The sequence below is a fragment of the Psammomys obesus genome, unplaced genomic scaffold, assembly GCF_907164565.1.
Source record: "Psammomys obesus unplaced genomic scaffold, mPsaObe1.curated_primary_1811, whole genome shotgun sequence".
NCBI classification, from domain to species: Eukaryota; Metazoa; Chordata; class Mammalia; order Rodentia; family Muridae; genus Psammomys; species Psammomys obesus.
The window spans coordinates 578,161-589,208 of record NW_026596039.1 but is presented as its reverse complement, the minus strand read 5'-3'; the positions used below and the strand labels follow the sequence as shown (position 1 = coordinate 589,208).

The window sequence follows — 11,048 nt, the reverse complement described above, 5'->3', positions numbered from 1 at the left end:
TGATGGAGGGAACGTTTCTTGCCAGTTTGAAGATTCCTATTTTTTAGGGGTTCTTTTAAGGTCCACAGAAAATGTCACCTCATCTCAGTTTCTTCAGCACCTGGTATCTTGGAACTCCACACCAGTCGATCGCTAAGGAGGACATGGAGTAGGGGGGCGCCTGACTTTCTGGGGTCCCTTGCACTACCTCTGTCAGGCAACCTCAGGCCTGGAGGCTTCTTCACCAGCGCAGGCGGCCTCCCCGCCAGCAGCAAGCAGGCCCGAGCCTGATGTCGGAGGCGAATCTCCAGTAGAGGGAGACACTCTAGCAGCTCCTCGCCTGGGAAGCGGCCGGGACCTGGAGGGGGTGGGGGCAACGGGGGGGGGAGAAAGGGGGAGTGGGGAGAGGGGAGGTGTGCGCGCGCGGGGAGGGGGGGGAGGGAGTCCGGGGGGCGGGTCCCTGTGCCGCTGACGTCCCAAGCAGTGCTGGGAAGTATAGGCTGTGTTGTCACGCCGGTGTCAGTCTGATGAAGATTGGCATCAGGTAAGCTGTCATTCATTTCCATGTCAGAGACGCTTTTTGCAGGCGGCGGCGGCGGCGGCGGCGCAGCGGCGGCGGCTGCTGCTGCGGGCGGCTGCCTCAGAGCGCGTGTGTTTTATTCCAGTCCCCAAGCCAGAGTATTATTCATTGCGACAGGGCAAGGAGGAGAGAGGGAGAGAGGGAGGCAGCAGGGAGGAGAGAGAGAGAGAGAGAGAGAGAGAGAGAGAGAGAGAGAGAGAGAGGCAGGAGGCAGCAGGGAGGAGGGAGGCAGGCAGCAGAGAGGGACGGCGGGAGCGTGCAGAGAGAGGAGCTGGGGAAGCGCCGGGAGAGCGCGGAGCGAAGCCGCGCGAGGGGAGGCGAGGCCGGGCAAGGAGGCGGCGAGGAGCGCGCGGCCCACCAGCTCCGGGACCCGGCCGGTGCGCGGCTCGGCGGCCGCCGCCTCGCCCCGCTCCTCTCTGGCCCGGGGCCGGCAGTGCATTGTCTGCGGCTGCGAGCAGCGGACTCCGGGAGCAGCGGCCCGAGAGCCGGGAGCGGGCGGGCTGGGAGCCGCGCGCCCGGAGCTTCCCGGGACCGCTCGAGCCTTAGGGACGAGCGCGTCGAGTCCCCGCGCCGGCGGCTCCTAGCTGGGCGCCCGGTGGAGGCGAGGCTGGGGAACTGCGGGCCAGCTTCGGGTTCTCCTGTCCCGGGCTCTAAGACTCCCGCGGCTGGCGCTTCCTCGGTACCCCCAGCCCCGAGCTGCCTTCCAGTGGCTGGGAGCGGGAGCAGCCCTTAGTCTGGGGCCGGGTGGTTGGAGTCAGGCAGCGGCGGCCGCGTCCTGCCGGACCCAGGGAGGCAGGGAAGAGTGGAGGTTTGCAGGAGAGTCAGTGGGGACGTCTGTGGCGGGTCAGAGAAACCCGAACCCGAGGGGCGACGCTCAGGGACTCTAACCAGGAGCAGGAGGAGAATTTGTAGGGTCACCGGCTCTCTGCGTATTGTTGGGTCTTTGGGGCGGGGAGAGGAGGATTAGGGGCCCTTGGCGAAGAGCTAGGAGATGAATTCGCAGAAGGGTGGTGGGCGCTGAAAGATCCCCGGAGCAGAAAGCCGAAGGGGATGGCACAGGATCCTGAATGCGCCGCGCGAAGTTTCTGTTTCTTTCTGGGTAGGCGACGGGGAATCTCCTGGCTTCCAAAGCCGAGGAAAAGACGAGCACAGTGGGCCGCGCTTTCGGGAGAGTCCTTCACAGGGCAGCCGGGGTTCCCGCGCGGTTAGGAGACTTGGGTTGGGGATGGGAGGGGGGTGCGGATCAGCCCCGAAAGGAGGGCTGTGCTTCGGAGCCGGCGAGAGTTTGGGTGTAAGATCCAGGCTGTTTTCAGAATGGGACGCAAGGGCCGCTATTTAGTTTACACACCCGCAAGAGAGAGGGCTGGAGGTAGGCGCCGGGGTCCCGGTTATATCGAGGCTTGACTCCGGAGTGGGTGCCGGGTTTTTTGTTTTTGTTTTTTTGTTTTGTTTTGTTTTTTTGTTTTTTTCAGTACTGAGACATGGGATCAGGACCCTTTATTTGGGGTTAAATCTGGGAAGAATTGCGGGTCCGGGTCCTGACAGCGTGCGGGAGGAAAAGCTTTATATAGGTAAGAAAAGTAGTTGATCCCAGCCATGGTGAGCGATGGCTGAGCGAGCCCCGAATGTCTGCTGCCTCTCCCTGTAAAGCGAATCTTGAGAATGAGAGGATCTGGGGTGCCCAGGGCTGGGTCCTAGGAGAAAGAATCTCGAAAGCGGGCAAAAACAGGGAGATTCCGTGCGAAGTGAGCGGGTAGCATCAGCCGGCTCCGGCTCCGAGTGGGTCAGAGGAGCTGACCCTGCAGACTCAGCAGGCTCCAGGAGCTGCTTGGGGTCCGCGGCCGCAGCGTGGCGGGATGGTTGCTAGCGGCCCCTCGGGACAGCGGTCGGCGACGCGGGCAAAGGGTCCGCACTGCCTACCGCTGAGGGGAAGATATCCCCGAACTCAGGAGCCCTGACCCGACCTGCCGCGTGTTTATCCGCAAGCAAACGATGCTTGCTCCATCTCCGCCAATGTCGCAGGGCGCACAGGCCCATCCGGGCGAGGTACCTAGAGGGGTGAGGAAGTTCGGGGTTCCTTGCCCTCGCATATGTTCTCTTGAGACGTCTCCAGGCTGTTGGCTTTCTGGGATTCAAAAGCTCTTCAACTGGTAAAAATCCAAGTTAACAAGCTTAAGCAGATTCAAACACCCGCCCCCCCAAAACACACACCCAAATCTGAGAAAAGATGGTGTTCCAAAGCAACACGGTGTTATCCCAAGTCCCAGCCCCTTTCCCCTCTCACTCTGCCTTCTGACCTTCCCTTGGCCCCTGGACCTTGGTACATATGTGTGTGTGTGTGTGTGTGTGTGTGTGTGTGTGTGTGTGTGTACACCTCTTATTTAGGGGCTCCTATCTCAGACCCAAACTGCATCCTCAGGGCTCGGGCCTAGCTCAGCAGTGGGTGGAGTGTGGAGAGGTCCTGAGGAGGGAAGAGCAGAGGTGGGGTTGGGGGGTTTTACACTCCGGTCATTTAGATAAAGTGCTCTGAGGGATGGAGGTAGGTGTGTGTGAGGGGAGTGTTCATTTTCTCCGTGCACGCTTGCACCCTGGACCGAGAAAAGCCAGCCAGCTCTTTGGGGGCACTGAAGCCGCAGGACCCATGAATGGCCACCGCGGCCCGGGGCGCGGCGACCGCGACCACGGCTGAGCTGTTGTTTTCCAGACTTGGAATTCCTGCGCGGCTCTTCTCCAGCCGAGAGCTGAGCGGGGGGAGGGAGCCGTGACCCCACCAAGACGCCCCGGTCACCGCCTCCCTTTTGTGAGATCGAAAGGCATGAAAGCCTAGAGAAAGAGGATCTGCAGGGAACGAGGGCCAGAGGGTTACTAGAGGGAGATGGGCCTAGCAACGACCACAGTAAAATGCCTGGTGCAAATCGCAGCGAAGTGTACCCAACTCGAGACTGGCTGTTTTATGATCCTTTCTAGGAGTTTACTGCTCCGTGCTTTTAAGTCTATAGATTGCTTTAAGTTAATGAAAGTGCGGCTTTCAAAAGGGCCTTTTTATTGTGCGGCAGCGACAAATCCAGTGCCTCCCCTTTACTCCTCCGAAATGGTCCCATTTAGAAAGAGGGAGCTTGCTGGGGTTCCCACATGAACAGAGCTGGGGGCGGGGAGAGGACACCATGTGATAATGAGGATTAATAAAAGGCAGTGTCCACATAATTCAGAAAGATGAGTTAACTTCTCGCCTGTCCACAGTTTCATCTGGACATCCTTCAGCTGCCTCCGGGCTTTCACAGGGGCTGCTAGCCTTGAAGCTTGCTCAGTGCCTCTCCGGTAGCCCCCTCCCACACTGCTTTTTTTTTTTTTTTTTTTATCAAGCCTGACCTTAAGCAATTCAAACCAAACTGGGCTTCAGGATTTCAACGCGGTTACTAATTCAGACTAAAATATTTACTTGGGCCCTGGGGGAGGGGCCTTGTCTTGCTATCAGTAAGATGGATCGGTTTAAAGGGCTGGGAACCCGAGGAAGAACAAGGCAGGCTGTTTTCAGTGATTTTTTTTTTTTTTTTTTTTTTTTTTTTTTGCCTCCTTTCAATCTATTTGGCACAAAAGGTGAGATGACAAGGATTTTGACTAACGCAGAAACTGCAGTGGAGCCTGCCTGTGGCTTTGACCGCATGCCATAACCATTTAAACTGTGGTTACTTGTTCAAAGCTCAAAGCTTCTCCAAGCTGGGTTTCATTAACTCTACACCAGTTGCCTGGAAGTTCAGTAGCAATAAATTGCATAAACACATTTGAAGTAAGTTAGTGATGAAATAAGGAGAATTGCTGTCCTGTGAGCGGAGAATCCTGGATTCATGGAGTTCTAACTTAACTGGAAACATACTTCCCCCTTCTTGGCCTTAAAGTTTATAGGTGCACCAGAGTATGTGTTAAATTTCTTTCTGCCATGTCCATCTTCAACCCTGGGCTGTTACTTATTAGAGACGGAGGCATGCCTAGAAAGCAGAGGCTGGTTTTAAAAGGGGGTCTCTATTAGCTCCATTTAGGAACTGAACCAGAGCCGAGCATCAACCTGACTTCCTTACTCTCACCGATCGCACTGGGCAATATAAACAGCCACAGAGTGGGGCAAATGAGATTTTTAAATGTGAGAAGCTTAATAATACTGTGTTGTTAGCAATTGAAATTGTTTTTTTTTTTTTATTAAAGAAACAACCAATAAAATTTATAGGCTTCCAACATGTCGCAAAATCTCCTTGGTGTTTATTTACACCCCCACCTTACTTTTTTAGAAATGCAACCTCCAATTTTGGGCTTTTGTTCCTGATTTACTCAACATGGGCACATTTTTAGAATTAGTTGGAGGCAAGTAAGTAGTGCTGTTATGAGTTTTTTCCTTTATCCTCTGCCATGGAGCACAGGGACTGCCACACTGTAAGATGTGTATGTGTGACTGTGTGTGTGTGTGTGTGTGTGTGTCTGTGTGTGGTGCAATTGTTGGAGGTGACAGCATGTGAGGCAAAGTGTCTGGATCAAATAAAATGTAGATCCCAGGATGGAGAAGGTGAGCAGGGTGCCATGGAGAAAAAGCAGAAGAAGTGATATGGAAAATAAAACCATCATGAGCCTCCCTGAGCTACGAATCTAACCAATACACCACGCTTTGTATAAGACACTTCATAGAGAGACCCATGACTTATTGAAAATTGAATTCTATTGAGAAGCAGAATTTAGAAGAAAGAGCTGCTCTCACTGGGTCCTATCCAGTCTGCATGGCCAGGATGGCTGTGATGGAGCTCTGATAATTTAATTAAATCTAATACCTGATGGGAAGGGGGAAGGAGGGAAGGAAGTGGTGGGTGATAATCAAGGCTGGAGGGTCAGCATGCTGAGCTAGTACTTGGGCTGGAATTTGATGGCCTGGCTCTCTGGCTCCAGTGGGTCCCCCAGCTGCCAGGCTTCGGTTTCTTCATCTGTTGAGTGGAATGTAGCACACGCTGTCCCTTATTAGGCTGCAAGGAGTGAAGGGTGGGCATGAGGCAAGTACAGCGCTCACTGTAAATAGTAAAGAAGCAGAGGCAGAGGATTTCTAGCAGCAAGGTCATGTTCTTCTGAATGTATGGCTTCTCCTTGCCTAGCTCCAGGGCCTGTCCTCACAATGTACAAGGAGTTTCTAGACTTTTGTGAAAGGGTCACCTCCTGCCTTACTTTACGTCTTAGAATCTGAGAAGCATCCTGTGGATTTCATAGACTATCCACTTTGCCAGTGGTTGCTGTTGTGGCTGATTTGGGGGAGTCAGTCTGGTTCTCCCGCTGTGATTCCCCCTGGAATAGTCTTTCTGCCTCCAATGTACACAGAATCTGACACATCAGAACTACAGTCTCTGCTTTTTTTATATTACAGGGGAATAAGGGCCCAGTGCTGATTGGGGAGAGACAACTGGTCCTTGCTGGGGTGTGGAGGTTGGATGGGTGCTGATCTGTGATAAGGCACAGACTGGACCTCATGAAGCAGTCTCCGTTCTGTAGATCAAAGCAGATTCTAGGCGGGAAAGCACAAGAGGTTACACCCGCCACTTCCTCAAAAGCTCATGCTTGCTTGTAGACATGCTTGTTTGTAGACTCCTTCAGTTCTGGTACCTGAGTGTGAAATCAAGTGAGGCCCGATACTGGAAGTGTGGCTTCAGTAAAATGAATGCTTCTCTTTAACTCTCCCCTACTCTACTAGGAAATCTTTTCCTCCATACACCCTTTCCAGCTGGGCTGGTTGCAGGCCACATTTTGGTCTCCATTTTGATTGGGAGTGAGAAGGGGGGGGCGGTGATGAGACCCAAGATAGAGGCAGAAGCTGGAACAGTTGGAGGGCTGAGTCCTCCCAGAATTCTCCTAGAACCCCTAGCACAAGGGAACACCAGGCCCTGGCATAGCACAGTTAACAGTTCTCCATAGAACTAGGAAAGAGCTTGATGCGAACGGGGAGTTGTGGGGGAATATGTTTGGTTTGGATGCCCATCCCTAGGTCTTACTTGCTTGCCTGGGTTTCTAATTACAAGAAGGACCGTCACTGTTAAGACCTATCTCACTAAAAACACATCCCCATGTGTAAGGAGAAACCTTAAACCAGGCAGGATATTTTAAAACTGAAGCAATGAAGATTAGATTAAGTCTCCACCAAACAGCCTGGTTCTCGTATTATTTTTGGCTGGAATGTGGAAAAAAACAGCTGGCCCTGGGGCCCTGGGCAGACTCTGGAGGCTTCAGACAGGGTTGAGGGGAGTGGGTTGGGGGCGGGAAGGGGAGACATAACTGTTCTCTGCCTAGTAGGACTGTGGCCAGTTTCTGTCCAGCTCATCTAGGTAGGGGGAGCAGAGGGGGAGGTTGTGCGGGAAGAGGGGCAGATGCAGATGGGCCAGAAAGGGGCCACAGAAGGTAGAAGGCACAGAAGGCCCAGCAGCTTTTCAATCCCTCACTTCACTGAGACCTAGTCATCGTGTTCAGTGTATGCCTCTGCTCTCAGGCTAGAAAGCCAGCCATTCTGCACTTGGCCTTTGAAGGAGCCTTCATGTGCTGGGCCTGAATTGGGTAGTTAGAGAGAACAGGTAGTTGACTGAGATTCCAGTAGAGTCTATTATGAACCCTTGTCCCACCTTCCTGGGTAGTGGCAGCACCATTGATGCGTCTGGCACAGTCCTAGGCATCAAGGACACAGTGATAAAGACAAACCAAACCACTGGAACCTACCCTGCAGGACTTGCAGAGGCGAGGACTCAGGTCTTAGCACCAGACAGGTGAATTTAGAGCCTCACTCATACGGTTTCAGACTCTTGCTTAAGAGTTTTGATCCTGTTTCCTCACCTGTAACCTGGGGGATAATGCCACATAGCTGTCAAGGTGGAGGAGGGAGTTTGTTTAACTCCCCAGGAGCATGCCAGGCACAGAAGAGTGGTTTAAGCCTGGCTCTCCTCTCCCACATTTTTTTTTTTTTTTAAACAAGAATCAATAGGTGGCTCTTTCAGCTTCTTCCTTTACCTTTTAGCTTCTCTGGGACAAGGCATAGGCCCCTTTGCAGGTCACTGGCACACGGACAGGCACTGGGCACTCAGCAGGTTAGTGAGAGGCTTGGGAAGAAAGCAGATGTATAAGCCCCAGGGGCAGCTGGGAGTCAAGGGGACACAAACACAGGAGGGAGCGAATACACAGGCATGGGAGAGAAAAGGTGCCCCCCAGTTGTTAACCAGAGAAGGCAAAAGCGGGCCAGAGGTGAAGTAATCAGGACAGAGTGGCCTCCACCGGCTCCTTCTGTGTGTGGGGAGGGCTGGAAGGAGAGGGGCGAAACCGGACACTCCCTAGGTCACTGTGCTCTGGACTCTCAGTTAGACTATCAGGGTGACTGGGGGTGGGGTAGGGTGGGGAGAGCCTGGATTAGAAAGAATAACTCAGTCCCTCTGTCTGTCTCAGGTGGCCAGGAGTGGCTGTTCCCTTCTATGTATGGTGGGTTCTGAGGGTACCTTTTGGTCTGACTTCTCAGTGGGTGCAGGGCAGTTTAATGGGTTAGTGCATAACGTTCACACCCTCCTTACAGCCCAAGCAGAAATAGTAGAGACTCCAGGCCCGACCCTAGCTCTGGAACATGTGTGTTAGAACAGTGGTGAGAACAGGGGGCAGATCTAGGGCTTACAGACAATGGGCTCCACTTCAGACTTGGCCATTGATTAGCTGTGTAACTTTGACAGGTGAATGTTAATATTGTCAGATAACCAACCAGGAGCTTTGACTTGCTCCCAGATATCTCCTTCAGCTCCAAGCTCCTTGACTCTATGTTGCCTTCCAAGAGGATTGCTTTATGAACGGAAAGTCATTGAAACAGCAGCCATAGCACAAACCCAAGCTAAGAGTCCTACAACTGTGCAGAAGCACAGCTCTGGGGAACCAAGGGCCTTGAGCACAGAGAGTTGGATTTGATGTTCCCAGTGTCCTTCCTGGGACCCATGGGAGTAGCATTTTCAACATGAAGTGCCTTCATTAAAAGCACCATTTCCTTCTTCTGCCCAGACATCCGGGTGTTAGAAGAAAGAACACTGACTCTGATATCTGCATCTGGAGTCTGACCCTGATTCTACCACCACTGAGCTGTGTGTCCATGACACATCTTTTAACCTCTCTGAGCCTGGGTGTTCTTATGTATAGGGTAAAGATGATATTATGAGTGGCAGGTATAGTAGGACTGTAAAAACTCTAGTAAAGACATCCAGTGGTGACACATAGCTCTCTGTGAATGGTAGCTTTCTCTCTAAAGAAAATTTATTACCACCAGGTGTGATGACATTCACCTTTAATCCTAGCACTCTGGAGGCAAAGGCAGATGGATCTCTGTGAGTTCGAGGCCAGCCTGGTCTACTAAGAAAGTTTTGGGGCAAACAGTACACACAGAGAAACCCTGTCTCGAAAAACCAAAAATAAAATAAAAGAAAGAAGTGCTACCTCAAGACCCAGCTATACCACTCCTAGGTATATACTCAAAATTTGCTCAAGTACACAACAAGGACATTTGTTCAACCATGTTTGTAGCAGCTTTATTTGTAATAGCCAGAACCTGGAAACAACCCAGATGTCCATCAACAGAGGAATAGGTACAGAAATTGTGGTATTTTTACACAATGGAATACTACTCAGCAATCAAAAAGGAGGAAATCATGAAATTTGCAGGCAAATGGTGGGATCTAGAAAAGATCATTCTCAGTGAAGTATCCCAGAAGGAGAAAGACAAACATGGTATATACTCGCTTATATAGACCTACAAGATATGATAAACATAATGAAATCTACACACCTAAAGAAGATAATCAAGAAAGCAGACACGGGCAAAGACGATCAATCCTCATTTAGAAAGACAAATGGGATGTGCATTGAACGTATGACAGGAGTCCACTGCAGAAGGCATCTGAAAGACTCTACCTAGCAGAGTTTCAAAGCAGACACTAAGACTCATAACCAAACCCTCGGCAGAGTGCAGAGAATCATATGAAAGAAGGGGAGTTAGTATGATGTGGAAAGGATAGGAGCTCCACAAGGACCAAATATATCCGGGCACAGGGTCTTTTCTGAGACTGACACTCAACCAAGGACCATCTATGGATATAACCTAGAACTTTGGCTCGGATGTGGCCCGTGGTAGCTCAGTAACTAAGTAGTTTTCCAAAGTAAGGGGAACAAGGACTATTCCTAACAGGATCTCAAGGGCAGGCTCTTTGACCTCCCCACCCCCCCAGGGGAGGAGCAGTCCTGTTAGGCCACAGAGCAGGACTTTGCAGCCAGCCCTGAAGATACCTGATTAAACAGGGTCAAATGAAAGGGGAGGAGGTCCTCCCCAATCAGTGGACTTGGAAAGGGGCAGGGAGGAGACCAGGGAGGGAGTGTGGGGTTGAGGAGGGAATGAGGGAGCGGGATACAGCTGGGACACAGAGTTAAAAAAATGTAACTAATAAGAAAAATAAAATTAAAAAAAATAAAAGAAAGAAAAGAATCATTCCCATTTGAATACTCTGATCTTTCTGAAGTGGGCAAAATGAATATCATTAAGTCACTTTACAGACAAGAGAAACTGAAGTTCAGAGTAGCCAGGATGGCAGTGTGCCCATCTGCCTATGACAGGGCGTATTCTTTAAGATGGTCCAGGTCTCTCTGACTGTATCTATCCTTTTCCTTTGTGGGGACTCAGCCCCTTGCTGAGCTCCTGTAGCTGCCTTGACAGGCTTTACCTGTGTCTCTCTTGAGAATTTTTTTTTTTAAACAGAAACAAGCTCAATTCACCTCCCCCATCTCCAGCCTTTTGTCTGACAAACGCTGAGGAGAGCTACTGGCTGTCATGGAAGCCAAAACCTGGAAGATAGAATTTTTTTCCCCCTATAAGCCTCCAGGCCAGGCAGGGTTAGGCTAACAAGCATAAATAGAAAGTAGTAAATATAGGGGTGGGGAAGGATGGACAAGGCATTGAGAAGGAGACTGAGGAAGCTGCCTGGGCCGTGTGTGTGTGTGTGTGTGTGTGTGTGTGTGTGTGTGTGTGTGTGTGTGTGTGTAGAAAAGAAAAGCCCTTGGGGCCTCAGTTCTAGTTGACCTGCCTGACAGACATCAGTCCTGAGAGAAGTCAAAAGGCAGTTAGTCACTCTTAACCAGGTCTGATTCCTTAGTAGGCATAGGCTTGCTCCTTTCCAAGCTGGTCCAGTCTGTATAACACAGAGAGCTGTCCCCAGGCTTTCTGTAGTGCTACTAAATGCCCGTCTTTGTGCCCAGGTCTGAGGTCCGAAGGCTTCCTCTCCTCTGGAAACTGATCCTGCCTCCTTCCACATTCTGATTGTAGCTCCAAGCTCAAGAATAGGGTGAGACAAAGGCAGAGAATCATGCTGTGGGATCAGGATGCTTGATAATGGCTTATTCTCACTCCCATGTCCTCCCTGAGGCTCCACTGGTCACTCAACAGATGTGGCCTGGGTCATTATCC

The 11,048-nt window shown here is 51.4% G+C and overlaps 1 protein-coding gene across 2 annotated transcripts in view; it reads left to right on the top strand.

The window, feature by feature from the left end:
• Nucleotides 1–466: 466 nt before the first annotated feature.
• Pknox2 (PBX/knotted 1 homeobox 2) overlaps nucleotides 467–11,048 on the top strand; it is a 258,062-nt gene continuing 247,480 nt past the window's right edge. For both annotated transcript variants that reach the window (XM_055622368.1, XM_055622367.1), the window contains exon 1: nucleotides 467–523. The gene's annotated coding sequence lies outside the window, so the exon portion shown is untranslated. The remainder of the gene's footprint in view (nucleotides 524–11,048) is intronic.